The sequence below is a fragment of the Mesocricetus auratus genome, unplaced genomic scaffold (assembly GCF_017639785.1).
Source record: "Mesocricetus auratus isolate SY011 unplaced genomic scaffold, BCM_Maur_2.0 Super-Scaffold_100020, whole genome shotgun sequence".
NCBI lineage: Eukaryota > Metazoa > Chordata > Mammalia > Rodentia > Cricetidae > Mesocricetus > Mesocricetus auratus.
In genome coordinates, this window is record NW_024429201.1 from 17,277,137 (window position 1) to 17,295,517 (window position 18,381).

The 18,381-nt window shown below is 41.5% G+C and overlaps 1 long non-coding RNA gene and 1 pseudogene across 1 annotated transcript; both read left to right on the forward strand.

Annotated features, from left to right (window-relative positions):
• Positions 1–1,342: 1,342 nt before the first annotated feature.
• On the forward strand, positions 1,343–10,187 carry LOC121133106. Its single transcript, XR_005869837.1, has 3 exons — positions 1,343–1,689; positions 6,482–6,598; positions 9,855–10,187. It is a non-coding gene; the product is annotated as an uncharacterized LOC121133106 (long non-coding RNA).
• Positions 10,188–13,923: 3,736 nt separating this feature from the next.
• LOC110339675 lies at positions 13,924–16,870 on the forward strand (annotated as a pseudogene).
• Positions 16,871–18,381: the final 1,511 nt, after the last annotated feature.

Here is an 18,381-nt window from a genome sequence, read left to right on the forward strand (position 1 = left end):
ACTACTCTAAGGGGCACATATTGGGGAGTGTGTGTGCTGTGTGTTTTATACATGTTCATGCAATATACATGTGCAGATAATGTCAGGAATCTTTGTCATCATTCACATTTTTTTTAAAGACAGGGTCTCTCACTGACTCTGGAGTTCACTGTTTCTGTGAGGTTGGCCGATCAGTGAGTCCCCAAGAGTCACCAGGATCTACATCACCACAGGGCTGGTGTTATAGATGCTCATGGCTTACACTGTCTTAGCTTGCTTTCTAGTGCTGTGATAAAGACTATGACAAAAGCAGTTCAGGAAGGATGATTTTGTTCATCTTACAATTACCACGTTACAGTTGGTCACTGAGAGGAATCAGAGCAGGAACTGGGGCTAGAAATTCAAGACAGGAGCTGAAACAGACGCTGCGGAAGGGTGGTGTTTACTGGCGTGTTCTCCATGGCTCCCTCAGCTTGCCTGCTTATATATATAAAACCCAGGACCATCTGCCCAGGGGCGGCACCTTCCACAGTAGGCTTAGCCCTCCCACATCAACCATTAATCAAGAAAATTCCCTGCAGAGTGCCTACAGGAGGTTCCTCTTCCCTGATAACCGTTGCTGTGTCAAGTTGACAAAAAACCTAACCAGGACGCACACAAAGCCTTTGACATGGGCGCTAGAGATCCAAACTGTGGCCCTTAGGTCCTCAAGTTTGCACACACTTTACTCTGCTCGCCCCTTCACTTCTCCTCATGGAGTGTAGCGGCATCTCGCCTTGCCAGTGAACTTGCGTAGTAGGGGCCACACCCTTTGGGCATGGTTTCAGGTGTGGACACCACCCCTTTAAGGTAGAGAAGTAGCATGAGCACACTCTTGGGTGGCGGAGAGCATTGGAAAGGCAGAGACTGCATCTTCTGCCATGGTGGTTATTTACTCTTATCTGTATAAGTTGCTCCCCAATAAAACACCTATTTATATTTTATCTTGGGTCTGGTGAACTCATTTAAACCCCACCTTCATTATAGAGGACCAAGTTGATTCACCCAAAGTCACCCAACTAGTAAATGAATTCAGTTTTGTTAACTTTATTTTGGGGGGGGTTTCGAGACAGGGTTTCTCTGTATTGTCTTGGAGTCTGTCCTGGAACTCACTTTGTAGACCAGGCTGGCCTCGAACTCACAGAGATCCACCTGCCTCTGCCTCCCAAGTGCTGGGATTAAAGGCATGTGCCACCAATGCCCCGCCAGTTTTGTTAACTTAAAAACTCATGCTGCCTTCAGAAAATCAGCTGTCTGAGGAGGCACAGCCTGCAGATGGAGCTTGTTAAAAGGGCAGTGGGTTTAGGTGAGTGGATTCGGAAGCTTCCCTCAAAGAGGGTAAAATGTAGACTTAAAAAAAAAGACAGAAGATTTGGATTCACACAACAGTTGTTCTGTGTGAATCTGTCCAAGTTTGGAAATTGCCCATGGGCTTGTCCAGGTGGCAGCTGTGGAGCTCAAAGGATGAAAGTGAAAGCAAGACCAGCTTCTCTCATTTTTATGAAAGGATAAGTGGAGGTCAGAGCAAGGACAGGCATCTCAGCCTAAAGCTGAAGCAATCCAAGGGAGCCAGAGGCAAAAAGCCACAAACACTAGGGAGCCTTGGGAACTGAAGCTACAGGAGAATCTGACCCTAGGATGGAGCAAAACATGGAAGGACTGATCAAAAAAGTAAGTTAATAATCTTTTTTTTTTTTTTTTTTGGTTTTTTTTTCGGGACAGGGTTTCTCTGTATTGTTTCGGAGGCTGTCCTGGAATTTGCTCTGTGGACCAGGCTGGCCTCGAACTCACAGAGATTCGCCTGCCTCTGCCTCCCAAGTGCTGAGTGCTGGGATTAAAGGCGTGCGCCACCAACACCCAGCAAGTTAATAATCTTAAACCTGTGTGAGCCAAATTCTTTTTAAAAGACAATTGGCTCATATCTCCATAGAGCCTAGTTGCTCCAAAATGTTGTATGAACCACGGGGACAGAATGCAGCACTACTATGTGGCACAAGTCAATAGTAACTCAAGGGACTATCCTTCAAGGTTTCTTTTTGACTTAACTAAGCAGTGACAGCAGCTGTGAGTTCCAGGACGATGTACTCCAGACAGCATCTTCTACACAAGCTTTCTTCCAGTACGCCCGATGCCTCACAATGACTCATTCCTATCTCCATGGCCATATCGAGAGCCCTGAATGTCTCCCTGTGGCTTCAAGGCAGAGTTCTCATCGCCTTCTCCTTGTAGCTCATGCTGACCTCCCCTTCCTGGAAGCTTGCTGATTCAATTCCACAGGTTTCTCAAAGTGAGAAGTAACTTAGACATCAGCTATGGCCTCCATTCTTGCTGGAGCAAAGAAAGGATGCTAAGTTTATATATGAAACCATATGTTGAGTATGTGCATGGATGCATATACACACATACATTCTCACACTTCTCACACTTGCGATCGGCAGCTTATCTGCAGTTGATTCCCCAAGGGGATAACTCGAATTGGAAGATTCATCATGAGACACGACATGAGCAGTGAGCATTGCCAGAAGCATTAAAATGAATGAGATGGCTCTGCTCCTGGCATAAGGCCACTCTTCTTGGGCTGCACCACTCTCGAAGGCCTGCTGGTTCATCAGCAACCCTCCAAGGACAGCTGCCATTTGGTGGGTGAATGCATTCCTGCTTGGCATGTGTCCTCACGTTGTTGAATATCTGAAGTCTGTCATTTAGCAAAGCAGACACAGAAGGAGTCTATTCCCAGGGCCTGACTGAAGACATGGCTGACTAGACAGAATTCTCCTCGAGCAACTTTATCTTATGCTATTCACAGTATTTAATCCGGCATATTTTTCCGTTCATGCAATTTACCTTCCCCAAGAGGGTGTTTACAATATCTTAAATGTTTGGAGTAGTACGCCACTTTGGAAAATAATTTGTCAGTTCTTAAAAAGTTAAACATAAACCTGCCAGCCTCGATCTGCCATCCCTCTACTATGTGTTTATGCAAGAGAAGTAAAAGCTTATGTCCACACAAAGACTTATACAAGAGTGCCCGCAGCAGCTTTGTTTATGACAGCAAGCATCTAAAAAGAAACCAAAATGTCCATCAACACAGAAACGAATAAGCACATTGTGGTACATGCACAGGATGGAATATTATTTGGCAACAAAAAGGGATGGATTATTGATCCAAAGAAACAATATCCAAGAATCACAGAATAATTATGCTGAGATAAAGAAGTCCGGCTCCTCAACAAACACTACCCCTCCCAGCAAAAATAAATTCATGTTGCCTGGTTTAATGTATGTAAAATATTAGAAATAATGAGCTGATCTCTAATGATGGAATGAAAGTGTGACTACAGAAACACACACACATTGTGTGATAACTCATTTAATTGTGCCAGGAAATCACAATGGATGCATATCTTGCATAATCTGCTCAATTCTTCCTCAGCCCTCAGATGGATTAGAACATGCTATTATCCTTGTTCAGCTCACGTTTAATCAGTCATTCAGAAAGACTTTATGAGTGTAGCTTCTGACATTCCTAGGAGACACAATCTCATAGCAAATTCCCTGATCTGATTCTCTGGTTCTTACAATCTTTCTGCCTCTTCTTTCAAAATGATCACTGAGCCTTCTCTGTAGAGGTTGTTTTGTAGATGCATCAGCTGGGAGTGGGCACCACAACTCTGCATTTTGATCGGTTGTGTTTTCTGTAATGATCCCCATCTATTACAAAGAGATGTTTCCTTCATCCACTTACTATACTTATATGTGAGGACAAGGACAAAGATTTACAATGTACTTAGGAATATATATATATATATATATATACATATATGTATATATATATAGAGAGAGAGAGAGAATAAAAAACGAGTTTGAAAAAGAGCAAAGAAGGGAATAAAGGAAAAGGAGAAATGATGTAATTATAATATCAAAACTTTTAAAAAGTGCTACTATCAAATAGGAAAATGTTGAGGGTTTTGTGGCGATTTCTTCTTCTACTAATATTTTTGTTCCTCTGGTGGGCTTCTGAACACTAACACAGACCAAACATTTCAACAAAGAGTAAATTGAAGATGACATTGAAACAGGATGATTCGAGGATAATTTTGGGCAGCCTCAGCTTGGAAAGAAGAGAGGGCTATGTAGGGAGAGGTAATGTACCCAAGAGCACAAGAACCCACTCTGTACCGTCTTTTATCCCTGATTCTCCCATGGGGGCATGGTCAGTGCTGCGGGTACATGATCTCGCCCTACAATGTTATATGCATGTAAGGAAATTGGAACACAGTAATACAGGAGAACATGAAATGGTGAGGGCCTTGAAGTACCATGAAACAGATGGTTCTTATCCTAGCGTGTTACTGGGATGGTCTTGATGTATGAATAGGGGACATGGAGGAGGAGGATCTGCGGAGGGTTTCAGAATAATCTCACAGGAAACTGAGAAGAGGATGACGCCGCCTTGCTGAGACAGAAAGACACAGAGAGATGCTCCTGGGCTTACCTAGCATGTGTCGTACAGTGTGATTTGGGATGTCCCCACACACCATGCTTAGTGATATTGCAGAGGCGATGGTAATGTTATAGTGGTGGCACAATAAACATCAACTTCAGAGGGAAATCTGTGTTTACATCCATTAATTAAGAGTTCTTTCGATTGTTGCATTAAAAATTGGGTCACAGTTTTAAAACCATGAGTTGTTCAGCCATTTTCAATGGCATACCTTGATGTGTCTACCATTAACATTGATGTGTCTACCATTTACATTATTATACAAACTAACTTCCTATCTTTATAACTAACCACAAAATTGCAATCGTTTTAGCTAACATTTCTTGCTGCATATTTCCAATATATTAAGTAAGTTAATACTCATAAAAGCACAAAGGAAAATGCTGAAACAAAAGCTGTTAGGCACCTACTTAACGATGAAGCTAGATTTCTAATTTCTCACGCTAGACCTGGGTCACAGTCTCCATACCCTAATGCTGTTCATGACATCACATCATACATGTAGCATATTCTCTTGCAATTCTACCAACTAAGCGGGGCTTGTGAGATGTAATCAGAGAGAAACTTTATGGCCATTCCCCTTGACTTTGACATTTATACTGTGGGTCTCCAAGTGAAATTAGAATATTTTCATGACTTTGCCAGCCATACTTAATACTATGGGCCACTACAGCCAGTAATGTCCACATCTAATCCTGTGCAATTGCTGAAACTGAAAGTTCCTGAGGACATACTGTTTTTCCCTTTACAGGCTTAATGGTGAAGGGAAGTGTAAGTAACCTCTTCTCAGCTTTGCCATTTCCCCTGCATGCCCCACATGGCTAACAGGAGCCCAACAAAAGTGACAGTATCTCCGGTGGAAAGGAAGGTCCCATTTCACTAACAGAGTGTAGTCTGAGTTTATTCTGGCTGTAAGATGACTGTCTCAAAGAGACACTTCTGTGAGTTTTCCCACTCTTTCTCCTACCAGGGATTTCTCACGGTTCCTGTGAATAAGGCAGTCCCAGCTGGCCCCCAGCGCCTTCTTCAGCCTACTTGATGTCCATTAGGACTGTCACTCATTAGGAAATTCTCTTGAAAACGCTTAGGACAATCCTAGACCAGTTCTGATCGAACTGAGCCATATCTGATCTGGGAGAAACATTACCATGTAGCCTGCCCTGACCAACTTCAGGGAAGTAGGTCCCCAAGTCAGTTATCACTCCTTATCAGACACCTCCCATGTACTTGTGTTGTGCCCAAATTCTGAACCCCAAAATCACCAAGAGGCCCATTTTGATGCAAAAGCAAAGAGTCTATTATTGTAGTTGTTTAATCAGTTAACCCCGTTAGCTCGAGCCTTTCATCGATTCATGGAGGCAGATGGCTGGAGAAAGACCCCGAGAAATCATGAGGCAAGGATCTTATAGGGCAATGTTAGGGCAGAGTAAAGGGAGTATCTAGGGGTATAGGTGTGTAGTCTCAGGATTGGTGCATTTCCAGGCTTGGACGACCTGCCCTATGCTAATTGGTTCAATTGGTTGTTATGGCCCATAGGTCCTCACAGAATGGTTGCTATGCTCTGCACATCACTGTTGTGCACTTTCCAAAAAGCACATCCAGAGCCATAAAGCACAGCCCTGCCAGCTAACTTCTGATAGGTTCCTTGCCATGAGGAGGGCATCTGACCTCCTAGTGACCAGGACAGGAGCAGCAAGGTCATGAGAGCACATGTTAGCATGTCATGGCTGCTGAAATGGGGGGCTTGTTCCTTCTCTTGTCACAAGAGATTTGGGAGCACAAATCTCTCTAGAGGAACAGAGTTGATACACATGTGTATACATACATGGGTATATACATACACACGCACACACACACACACACACACGCACAAATATATATATATATATATATATATGATTTATTGGAGTGACTTACTGGCTGCAGTACACTAATCCAACAATGACTGTTTACCAACAGAGAATCCAAGAATCCAGTAGTTGTTCAGTGCATGAGGCTGGATGTCTCCACTGGTCTTCATACACATTGGGATCCTGAAGAAGGAATGGACTTGCCAGTGAGCGCAAGACCAAGCAGGTAAAGAGCAAAGGCTTCCTTCTTCCATGTCCTTGTGGTGGCCCAGCTTAATGGTGGATCTTCCTACCTCAAAATATCTGGAGTAAAGGTGTGTCTTCTCAAGCCAAATGATTTAATTAAGAAAAAAGTCTCTCACAGGCATGGGAAGCCAGCTGGGTTTTATTTAATTCTAGATGTAGTCAAGTTGACAATCAAGAACAGTCATCACAGCCACCAACCTAAACCTGCCATCTATGGGGGACACATTTTACCAAGCTGCTGAGAGCTGACTTGAGATGAAGAAGAAAACATCTCCTATCAATTCCTTCAATCTCACCTCTTCAAACCCTTTTGTTTATATTCCAGGGAGGGTTAAAAAATGGAAATCAGAATTTTTATTAAGAAAACCCAGCAAGGTTACTAGTATAAAAACACTATTCAAAGTCCATTGTGTTCCTAAGCACTAATGGGAAATAGAACTTTTAAATCTCATTTACCAAAGCAACAGAATTATAAAGTACCCCCAAATAAATCTCACTTAATCTTTATATGATAGCTGTGAGGAAATTAAAATATTGTTGAAGAAATTAGAAGGCCCCAATAATGTATAATTATGGTATATATATAATTAGGAAGGGAAAATATCATACAGCCAATTTCTCTAAAATATCTACAAATGCAATATTCCCCCTTTAAAGAAATTATTGTAGACAGTTTAATGTCATTTCACACTAATACAGATACATAAACAAAATTAAATGGTTGAGACCTACAAAACAGTTCACTGTGAAACAAAAGCAAAGGAAACAGGACAGGAAGGCTTGGCCTGCAGTATTGAAAGACTTTTTAAGTCAGAGGAGAGAGAAAGGAGGTGTTTGTGTAGGAATGAGCTGATAACTAATGAGCAGAATGGAGAATCAAAAATAGATCACAGAAACAAAGTGAATGTATTTGAATGTTTGGCATTAAAAATAAGTTGGAGAATGATAAGCTATTCAATAGATGGGAACAAGAGGCAAAGTGAAAATAAATTCCAGTCTCAAAACAGTTGCTTAACAAACAGTACAAAGATTAAAACTAAAAGAAAAACTTTCAAAGAAAATATTGGAAGCTACAATATTGGGGAATATGGAAGGTCCTTATTAAAAATACAAAAACCAAGAAGCAGGAAACATGGAAAACTGGAACTGTGTTAAATGTACTTTTGGAGTCTTTTTAATAGGCCCACTGGAGGGGCATCTCAACTGCCACACCCAGCACTCCCATTCCACTCTACAAAGCCAGGTATATCATTGCTCCAATTCCCTAACGTCAGTTAGTTACCTCTTCAGAGGAGGAGTGACGTAAACAGGAGATAGAAACTGGACAAGGAGCACAGGGTAAGGACCTGCACCAGTTTAGAATGGCCTTGCTTCTCTGGCTGGGAATGCCATAGGGAGCTAAAGAAATGGGCAGGATAATTGTTGCTTTAATGAGATAATGTACTTTTGCATCCCAGAATTCCTGCTCCCAGCACAGTAGCTTGCAGGGTGGCAGTCATGCAGCTTTGTAAAAAAAGATTTGCTTTTCTTTCTCTTCATCCTGCCTCTGTTATACCCAACACTGCTGGCTTCTTGCTTTCTCCTACTCCCTCTATGCTGGCCTAACTCAAACAGCATGACTTTTCTCCCACCCTACCCCCTTCCACTCTCCATCTCCTGGTACTCTTGCAATTTACAACTTGCTTGCCCTGGGGCTTTTCTTTTAAACGCTAAGAAAATTGTCTTCAATTAGAGGAGAGGAGGAAGAGGAAGAAGAGGGATAGGAATAGATCTGTCAATCAAAAGACATCGTAAGGAAATCAAAGCACACTGCAGAGTGAAATGAGAGTATTAATAGTTGCATGCACATGACAAACCGGTTCTAGATAGGTTAAATGAAGGGCTTCTCTACTCCATCATTAAGAAAAAAGGAAAATAGTAGCAACTAATAATAATAAAGAGAAAACCTTGGTGGTCAATGAACCTATAAAAAAATGTTCAGTCTCCATAATCTTTAAACTAATTCTAGAATCTAGGTGGTAAAATTTTTTCTTATATCACATCAATTTTTAAAGTGTTCATTCTCTACTCTTCTATTTTGAAATAGTTTCAGACATAAAGAAATTACAAAACCAACAAAGAATTTCTGTCTATGCTTTTGTCCATATTCTACAAAATCATCATGTAAGCACAATTCAGTGCCCAAAGCAGGGAACTAATGATATTCCACTTCTTATCTAACCTGCAGGTCTTGTTCAAATAAATCTAACTTTGCTAATTAAAACAATCTTACAGCTCTCTGGTTCATGTCATTTTTAGAACAGACCTCAAGAGAAGTTGCTGTCAGCAGGAATAAAACTTATTCCTGGGCACAGAGATAGCTCCAAACATAAATTGTGCACGGGATGGAAAATATTTCTCCTTTCTCTAAAGATATTCAGGGAGGATGAAGGACAGATAATTCAACTTTTTTTAAGTTCAAGAGAAAATGTTTCTCCTCCAGATTTTCATGCTTATTCATGTACCAAACAGGAAACCGTTATCAAAGTCACTTTTAGAAGATGCTTTATATTTTTATTATGAAAATTTTAGGTCACAAAAAAGTTCATTTGTTCTTAGAATAACAATAAGACTTTAACTCTTTAGGCATAAATGTGGACTTTGTGGCTCCAGACAAGGCGTGAACAAGTTAAGTTTCCAAAACCCCCAAAAGGCTGCAACATTCCTTCACTCTCTTGTCTGTCAACAAGCATTTGATGCTCTCCCCATTTTCTCTCAGTTTCTAAAAAGTTTTCTCTGTTGATACAACTATTGTCCAGGAACCTAATCAGGAGAGAAAATAGAGTTTGGAGTGTTCTCCTTCATAGTTTGGCTAAGGAGTAAACACTTTCTGTCTCCAGTGTTTCAAGTGCCTGAAGACTAGATTGGGGCTAGGTAGGTTGTTGACCAATCCTTTAGTAAGTTGACTTTATTGAATGCTGTGACCAGACCTCAGAGAAGACACAGCACAGGGGACCTAGGCTGATTGATACAGGGGAGATAATAGCCAAGCATAGAGCTTAGGGGGGCCTCAGTGCTCAGTTATAGCCCTGTGAGCTCAAGAGGCAAACTCAGTGCTCACGTGTACAGACAGCAGTTGCCTTCTAGGCTGTTCTCAAGATTTGTTGATAACCCTTTCACCTCTCTCTTTCTCTCTCCCTCCCTCCCTCTCTGTCTCTGCCCCCCCTCTCTCACACACAAACACACACACACACAAGTATACACACACGAGAACACAAGGCACATGCACGTACGCACACATTCACATACCCTCTCTCTCTCACACACACATGTGCATGCATGTACACACAGGCACATAGGCACATGCATGTACACTAACATTCTCCACCACCACCCCCCCACACACACATGCACTTGCATGCCCTACCTCACCAGCAAGAACCCAATGTCAGAAGACCAGCCTTGGAAGCAAGAAAGGAAGCCAGCTGCAACAGGTTTGCTGGCGTCTGACTTGAGCAGACGAGGCAACCTGAGCCAAAGGAGCACAAGTTGAAGCCTGTGTTGTAACACTAGCAGAATCTCAGCGACAGCCTACAGCTCAGGGTAAGAGATTCACCTGTGTCTTCTGGGGAGGGTGGACAGAAAGCAGGAGTGCCTTGCAAAATGCTAAAATAGTTCAATGAGGAGGACCTGTGAAGGCCACAAAGCCGACCTCCAGTTCATCCAGGTGCCACTAACTCATGTTCATTGCTTCTATGCTGCTTACCAGACCTCAAAATAACTGCCTGACCGAAGTTCCTGGTGAAGTGGAGATGGAGAGCCCATGTGCTGCCTCTACAGAAGTCATACCTGCTCTGCATGCTGTCATTGCAGAATGGTAGTGATGGGGAGGGACTTTGGGGTATCAGTGAGGCCGATAACTAGCCTCCAGGGACCATAGTTTATATTGAAAAAAATGCCCTAAGTTTGCAAAATGGCTCACATCAGAGGCCTTCAAATCTGGGGGGTGGGGATACAACAAAGATTAGGGTTTGGTGGAAACGCAGAAGGGGTGAGAGGGTGGTAATTTATCAGTCTGGAAATCTGGGACCCTGCCAGACTCAGTGGCTGTCAAATCAAGAGTGTGTCCCAGTTAGAATACTTATGATTCAGAGGCGCCTTCTCTGAGTTCAACTCACAAAAACCCATGGAGACAAGAAGCAGAAAAGGGAATTTTGTGCTGAGATTTGGAAAAGAAAATTTGACACTTCCAGCACTTGTTTACAATGGATTTAGAAATTAGGGACATTTGAGAAGATTGCTAAAACTGAAGAAAATGTAACTAGAAATATAATAACCACCAGTGTGACACATAGACATCGGGCTAATAGGGTAATCATAACAGTTGCTGTCTTCTGCAGTTCTCATAACAGCCACATGAGATAGCAACTGTTATTATGTCCATTTTCTATGTAGGGAAACTGGTGCTTGGAGATGTCAAAATACTCCCTCAAACAGATTCATTTCCAGTGTCCAGTTAGTCGGGCTTCTGTCACCCTTCCCTGTGTTATTGCTAAATTTCTTAGGCTTGTGTCTCTTTCAAGAGGCTTTCCTCTTCTTTGTCTCACCGCCCCATTCTTTAGGTCAGACACTCCCGCCCTGCTATTGCAGGTCTTCTTTGATAGTGCATTGCACCATCCACCACCTTCATTATGCCCTAAGCCATCTGGGTGCTGAAGTCATGTGGTATTAGCCCATCATCTTCTGTCTCAAACCCTCTGCAATTGCAGGTACCTATTAGAGAGAAAAGACACTAACGAATGGCTCCAGAAGTAACTAGTTGGGTGAATGCTTGCCCACTGTTCCCCCAAGGCCTGGATTTGATACCCAGCATCATCACATAAATAGGTGGTAGTTTATGTCTGTAATTCCAGTACTCAGGATGATCAAATTCATAGTCATCCTCAACTGAATAAGAAATTTGAGACCAGCCAGAGCAACAAGAGACCCTGTCAACAGAAGGAGGGGACTATCAATGGAGACATTTTACAACCAGCTAATTTATCTGGAGACCATAACCTACTAGTCTTGATGAGAAAAGTTTTAAGCTTTAGTGTTTACAACTGATGAAGCACTCTACCACTGAGCTACATCCTCGACTTACACTATTAGGAGAAATGAATGAACAAATATGTAATGAGTGGCCCATATATAATGGAATATACATCTTATAAATCATTTATTTGCCAACCTATACTTAATGAACCACAGCTTACCCACAGTTAATGGCCACATCTACTTTCCCTAAGAGGAAGCAACGCTTTGAAAAACGAAGATTGATTGAGCTGCAGTTTCTCCAGAGATACCTATTTATCATCATCAATGACCCTGGAACTATAAGCATTTCAAAATCATTTACAGGAATGAAATTCATTATTCACAAAACTAATGGCAGGTGTGTCAAGGATGTGAGGTCTTGCTATTCAGCATTTCCCCTCTCCCGCCTGCCTGTTGCTCAATCTAGTCTGTATCTTCAGGATCTTAGGTAAGGATTTCTCACAGCAAATTAACATAGAAAACTCTCCACGAAGGCTTCAGAGAACGTATGGTAGTCCCTGGCCACCAAACTCTTTCAAATTTCAAATAAAAGATCAAAACAAAGTTTATTTTACCTTGCTTAAAAGAATTTCTTCAGAGGCAACATTAGTGAAATGGGTAGATGTTCTCACATGAGTAACTCAAGTATAAAGTGCCCCTTTGGAGAGATGTCATCTATGCATATTTTTAATGTGACTATTTATATATCTTTGTGATATATATATGCATATATACATATATATGTGCCTCTATGAGCAGGCTAAAGCAGGTGTCAGTCCAGTGAGCTGTAAGTTGTAAGTAGTCTTACCCCTCCCACTGATCTACTTTGGTTGAGATTTTTTTAAGAGTTAGCTTCTTATGTACCTCATATGCTGCTTTCTGTGTAGTTCCTTCCCTACCTAACAAGTCATTTCATCTATATTGTGCCTGCAAATATATATCAAATTTGATATCAAGGCAGCTGGGGAAATGGCTCAGATCTTCCTGCACAAGAATGAAGACTCAAGTGTGGATGCCCAGAACCCACATAAGGATATTTCTGGGTGTGGTGGCAGTATCTATAACTCCAGTACCACAGGTAGTAGAAAGTGTGTCATGGAGACAGATGATCCTATTGTCTTGTTAGTTCAATGAGATACCCTGTATTAAAAGATAAGTTGGAAAGCAATTAAGGAAAACACACAAGATCAACTTTGGGCTTCTACACTCACACATGTAAGTCCTCCTACACACACACAGGTGCAAAGATAGACACATACATGCACACACGCAGGTTTGGGCCACTAAAATGAGTGTGCATGACTCTCATATCTGACTCTGTCTAAGGGAGCATATAAAAAGGAAGTCTGACTTTGTTCGTCATTAAATAGTCCACATGAAATATTATCTCCCTGTTACAGACAGAAACCATGCCCTTCAAAAAATTGAGAATAACACAGGGAAAACTGTGTAAGAACAGTTAATCCTGGGGAAAATGCCTCCCTCAGAATGCTTCGGGGTCAAAGCTTCCTCACTCATTCTCTGCCAGCTGTCAGTCTAATTGTGAGTAGTAGATTGGTAGAGTGTATTGAAGGTCACTACACAGCTCTGTAGTTCAAGACTGCTCTCATCTTTGCATGGTCTAAACTTTAAAAGCAAATAAAACCAGTGGGTATCTGTGTTTTTTTTTAAGAAAAGAAAATAACAAAACACACTTTAAAAAGCAATCCTCACACCCCATGTATCTCAGGAAAGGGGCGTGAGCAATGTAGCACGAGGAGAGTTAGCTCAGTGGAACTCTGTGGGTATAAGTTGTAACAAAAGAATTTTCCCATCAGCAGGAAGATATTCATCATGTTATATAAGTGGTATTATAAAACAGATAAAACACATAGTCCAAAAAGCAATAAGCAAGTCTTCTGGAACTATGTTGATGCTGCAAAACTCCAGATTATAAATCATGTTTACACAAGACTAAGCTTAAAAGAAATTAAACTGTTCTAAGTAAGGAAACATATTAAACTGTGTGTTCCATCACAGGACTAACAGGAATGTAGATCTTTGGATTATGGATTTGGCTACCCATGAATACATCAAGTGATTAGAAAATCATCCTCCTTTGTGCAAACTCTTATGAACAGCATCCAGAGTTTAATTCCACGAGTCAGAGTCACTGCTTATATTTCTGCCCTAGAGATAAACTGCCCTTTGCACTATGCTGATGGATAGAAACTGCCTGGCCAAGGCTCCCAGGGCCAAGCAACTAGTACAATGGTCATGAGATATTCAGGAAGCAGTAGTGAGGACCACGACCTTGGCATAAGGAGCAGCTTAGCCTTGTTGCTAAGAGGAAATCGAGGGCCTGATCCTATGAGAGGAGCTAGAACTGTAGGACTTTACTGTAAAAATATTACATTTTTTAACACACTGAACTGACTCAAACATATTAAATACTGCATACAGAAAGTCATCAGAGCACATCTCCTAGGTAGAGCTGGAGTGTTCGTGGGGGATGACTTCTGTATACATGTTTCTCTTATTGGTTGATGAATAAAACACTGATTGGTCAGTAGCCAGGAAGAAAGGATAAGCGGGGCTACCATACATGGAGAAGGCTTGGGAAAGAGGTAGAGAGAGGCCACCAAGAGACACCATGCTGCCTAAAGAGTAACATGTCAGATTATGGGTAAACCACAGTCTCGTGGCAATACATAGATTAATAGAAATAGGTTAATAATTAAGACAGAGCTAGCCAATAAGATGCCTGATCCATCAGCCAAACATTTTATACTTAATATAAGTTATTGTGGATTTATTTGGGACAAACAAGCTGTGGAACTAGGCAGGACAGAAGCCTCTATCTACAGACTGTGTCCTATCAACAAGGGATCCTTTCTTTGACCTCTAAAACATGATCGTGACATAATCAATGCACCTCTTTTGGTATAGGAGATAAGAGTAAATAACCATCATTTTCCCTGAGGAGGCAACTCTGCTATCTTAGGGTCTCCTAACCAGGGGTTATATAATAGGGTGAATAGTATCCCTTGCCTTGCAAATCTATATGTCTAAATTCTAGTTCCTGGAGCCTGTCAATGGAACTTTATTTTGAAAATGATGGAAATGTGATTGAATCAAAGACCTTTGTATGAGATCACCCTGGATTACATTTAACAACCTCTTAGAGGGCACACAGAGAATGGACTGAAGAATATGGGAACCTTTGGAGACTGGGCAGAGTATGGTTATGGGGTCTCAAGCCATAGTACACCAAAAGCCCTAGAAGCTAGACAAAGTAAAGGACAAAATTCCTCCTGGAAACTTCAGAGGGAATGTAGACCTGAGGATACGGTCACTTAGTCCTTCTGGTTCTCAAAACTATGATAACAAAACTGCATCTCTATTGTTGTGAGCCAGCAAACTTGAGGTAACATTTTATGGCTGTAATCGGTAGCATCACGCCACTTCATGGGGTTACGATAAGCAAACTCCTGCCACCTGATACACAAGTGCACCTCTGAGGATGGGTACTGTATTAAGAAATTATGCCCCAAACTACAAAACAGTTTCTCTACTTAAACTGGAGTCTTTATGGCATCAAAATTAAATAAAATATTCACAAAACCCAAGGAAACTGGTAATCTACGGAGATTAGTTATGCAGTAAATGTTGTAGTGCTAAGTACTCTAATTAAAACCTTGTGGTACATCCATGTTGATCAGGGAAAGGCTGGTCCTGAGTTACTCTTCTGAACCACCTTCTCTGACCTCTCATCTTATTCCATGTTTTCACTGGGCCATTGTTCTAACTATTATATATGTGTTAATGTTTGATCGCTTTCCTGTAAGCCTTGACTCCTTAACCAGAGAGCCCTCCAAACTGCATAGGTTCCATGCCTGTGATCATCTTGGCTCTACACATCAGCACCAGGGATCAGCTTTCAGTCTTTGGGTGGCTTTATTTCTCTAATCCTTGATTTCTTCTATACAATAGATGTCTTGGAAACACATCACTGAGATGTTGTCAATAATAAATAATATTGTAAATATAGAGAATACCTTGGTTTCAGAGTAAAGTGATCATTAGCTGTAAATTTATTATAAACATTGTATTTCTAACGTGAAACCTTCCTCTGAGAATTTAGTAGGTTTGCAAGAATGTTTAGCTTGAGTGTAACTGAAGTGACTTCAATAGAATCAAAGTAGATTGGTTTTACTTTGATGTGTCACCACAGGGTCTATGTGAAGTCACCATGCAGGCAAGTATGAGACACTTCGAAAGAGATGAACATGGAACCTGCACGAGGTGTGGCCATCATGGCATTGGATGATACTCATGTCACTCACCAGTCATAAACCTTAGTTAATGTGACATGCTGGCCTGGACCCAAGTATCTCTTCAGTTTGATCAGACAAAGATGATGAACAGCTATGCTCAGCGGCTGTGTACTCTCCGCTTACAAGCATATTATTCCCCTGACTCTTGCCTCAAAGAAAGGGAAGTTCCAAACTCAGCTTGAACATGAATATATCCAAAACTCCCAAACACTTCCAGGAGGTTTCACCAGGATGGGTGTTGACAGCATAATTCCTATGGACGAGTTAATAAAAGGAAAGTTTTGGGGCAATTTTGAATTTTTTCAGTGGTGTAAGGTTTTTTTGTTTGTTTGTTTTAATGTGAACTCTGATGAAAAACATTATTATGCGTAACTGCTTGACAAGGCCAAGAAACCGCAATGGCTCCTTCCCTTGTTGCTTCAGCTTTGAACAAATGGGAGAAGCCTTTCGGTTCTCATACGGCAATACCACAGATCATTTCAACACGAAAAACTGCCACAGTTCCTAAGCTGGTCCTGGAGGGCTAGGAAAGAACTTGAGTGAGGGCAGCCAGGATGCCAAAGCAGCCAAATTGATACAGCAGGTCCAAGAGAAGTTTCCTGTCCAAGAGTCTCAGAAAACTAAGGGACCTTATGTAGATTTTCCAGGAGAATGTTGGGGTATGACCCACATTGGACAGGACTGTAGACATCTGCCACGTTCCGGATGAAGGCTTTGTGATACCCTATGCAGCTGACCCACAGGAGGAATCAGCATGAGCACCCTGACCCAGCAGTTGTCATTTTGAGTCCTGTACTTAAATCTAGAACACTCCCTTTATTGTTCTTCATAAGCAAAACTGAACTTCTCACATTGCATCTTGCAGAAGGTTCCACATCCTTCCAAACAGTTGGTAACAGGGCAATATTGATATCTAGTTTGTTCACTGGGGAACGAAGAGACTAGAGTAGGAGGAAGACTTACTGTGTAGCTGTTGGCCATACTGACTGAGAAGAGATGGCTTTATATAATACATCAAGGTGCCAACCACTGTAGAGAAATGTAAAAACGAACTGAATTGAATTTTAAGCTAGTGTGAAATCTTGGCAGAAACATTTTAATAACTAATTACCACAAGAGAATGTATAAAATGATTCCATATTTCAAAATATAAAATGTAACATGGCAGATTTTACGTGTCTGACATTGTGTCTGGGAAGGAAGAACATGACCTCAGAACCTTTGGGACCTGGAGTCATAAACCTTACAGGGCCACTTCCATCCTCAGGGGCCTGGCTTATGGCTCAAAAGAAAGTGTTCAAAGTTTCTCTGTAAAGCCATTTGGTGTCCTTGATCAGGAGAAATCTTCCTCATCCACAAGCAGCTGGGTGAGTGGAGGGCATGTGTCCGTCCTTGAGATGTATAAAATGAAGAGCTGTTTTCATTGAATTTTCTTCTGGTGATTTTTTTCCAACTAGTCTTGAAATCCCTTTGCATTTCATTTTATGGTAAATGAAGTAAGTATGTCTATCTTTGGTGGCGTTAGTTGCCATTGTTTAATCTAGCAGTAATTTGAGGGACTTGCCCACGCCCTACATGTTTGGAATTTGGGCGGATAATGTGTCTCATTTCTCTGCCCTCTGGGTTCCCACTTAACACATATCTCTTTTCCCCCTTCTCTTGTCTTTCTGGGTCCTTCATTTTGCTGCCATGTGTTGGAAGTACAGTAGGCAAGTAGTCCTGCTGTAAGTCCCTGTGAGACCTGGTGCCAGGGGTGAGGGTGTGGTCAGTGCAGGTCATCAGCATCGGGCTCTTCCAGGCTGGGGCATTTGTCTGCTCTTCATTTCTCTCCATTGTTAAACAAATGCTTTGCCAGTGCACCGATATCTGAGAAATGAAACGCACCGGTGTGTTCTGTTAATTCATGCATACAGTACCATGTCTGAATTAACTCTTGATGCATCAAATATTTCACTCCTCAACTCACTCCTGTATTTATTTCCCCACAGCCTATTCAGTTCTTTTGTTTGGCAGAGTTCCGCAAATGCATCCTATCCACAACTGGAATTGTTCAACTCCTGGTGTGTCAGTATTGATTTGTTTATATTGGTAGCTTGTCCTAAACTGTAAGTAGAAAAACAAGTATTTTGTAACAAAATAATTGGGTAGTTCATGCTGTGTGTGGGATTCAGAGCAAAGACCTGATTCAGCAATTGCACTGCCCCCACCCCCCTGCAACCAAAGAAAGCCAGTCATCAGCCATTCTCAAATGACAGTGATGCCACTTCTCCTCTGTGGCCTTATAAACTGTTATTCACCCAAATCTCATTTTATTGGGAATCCATTTACTACCTGGCCTTTCCTGGCAATGTTTGGTTTTTTACTAGTTTGAACAGTTACTAAATAAAAGTCT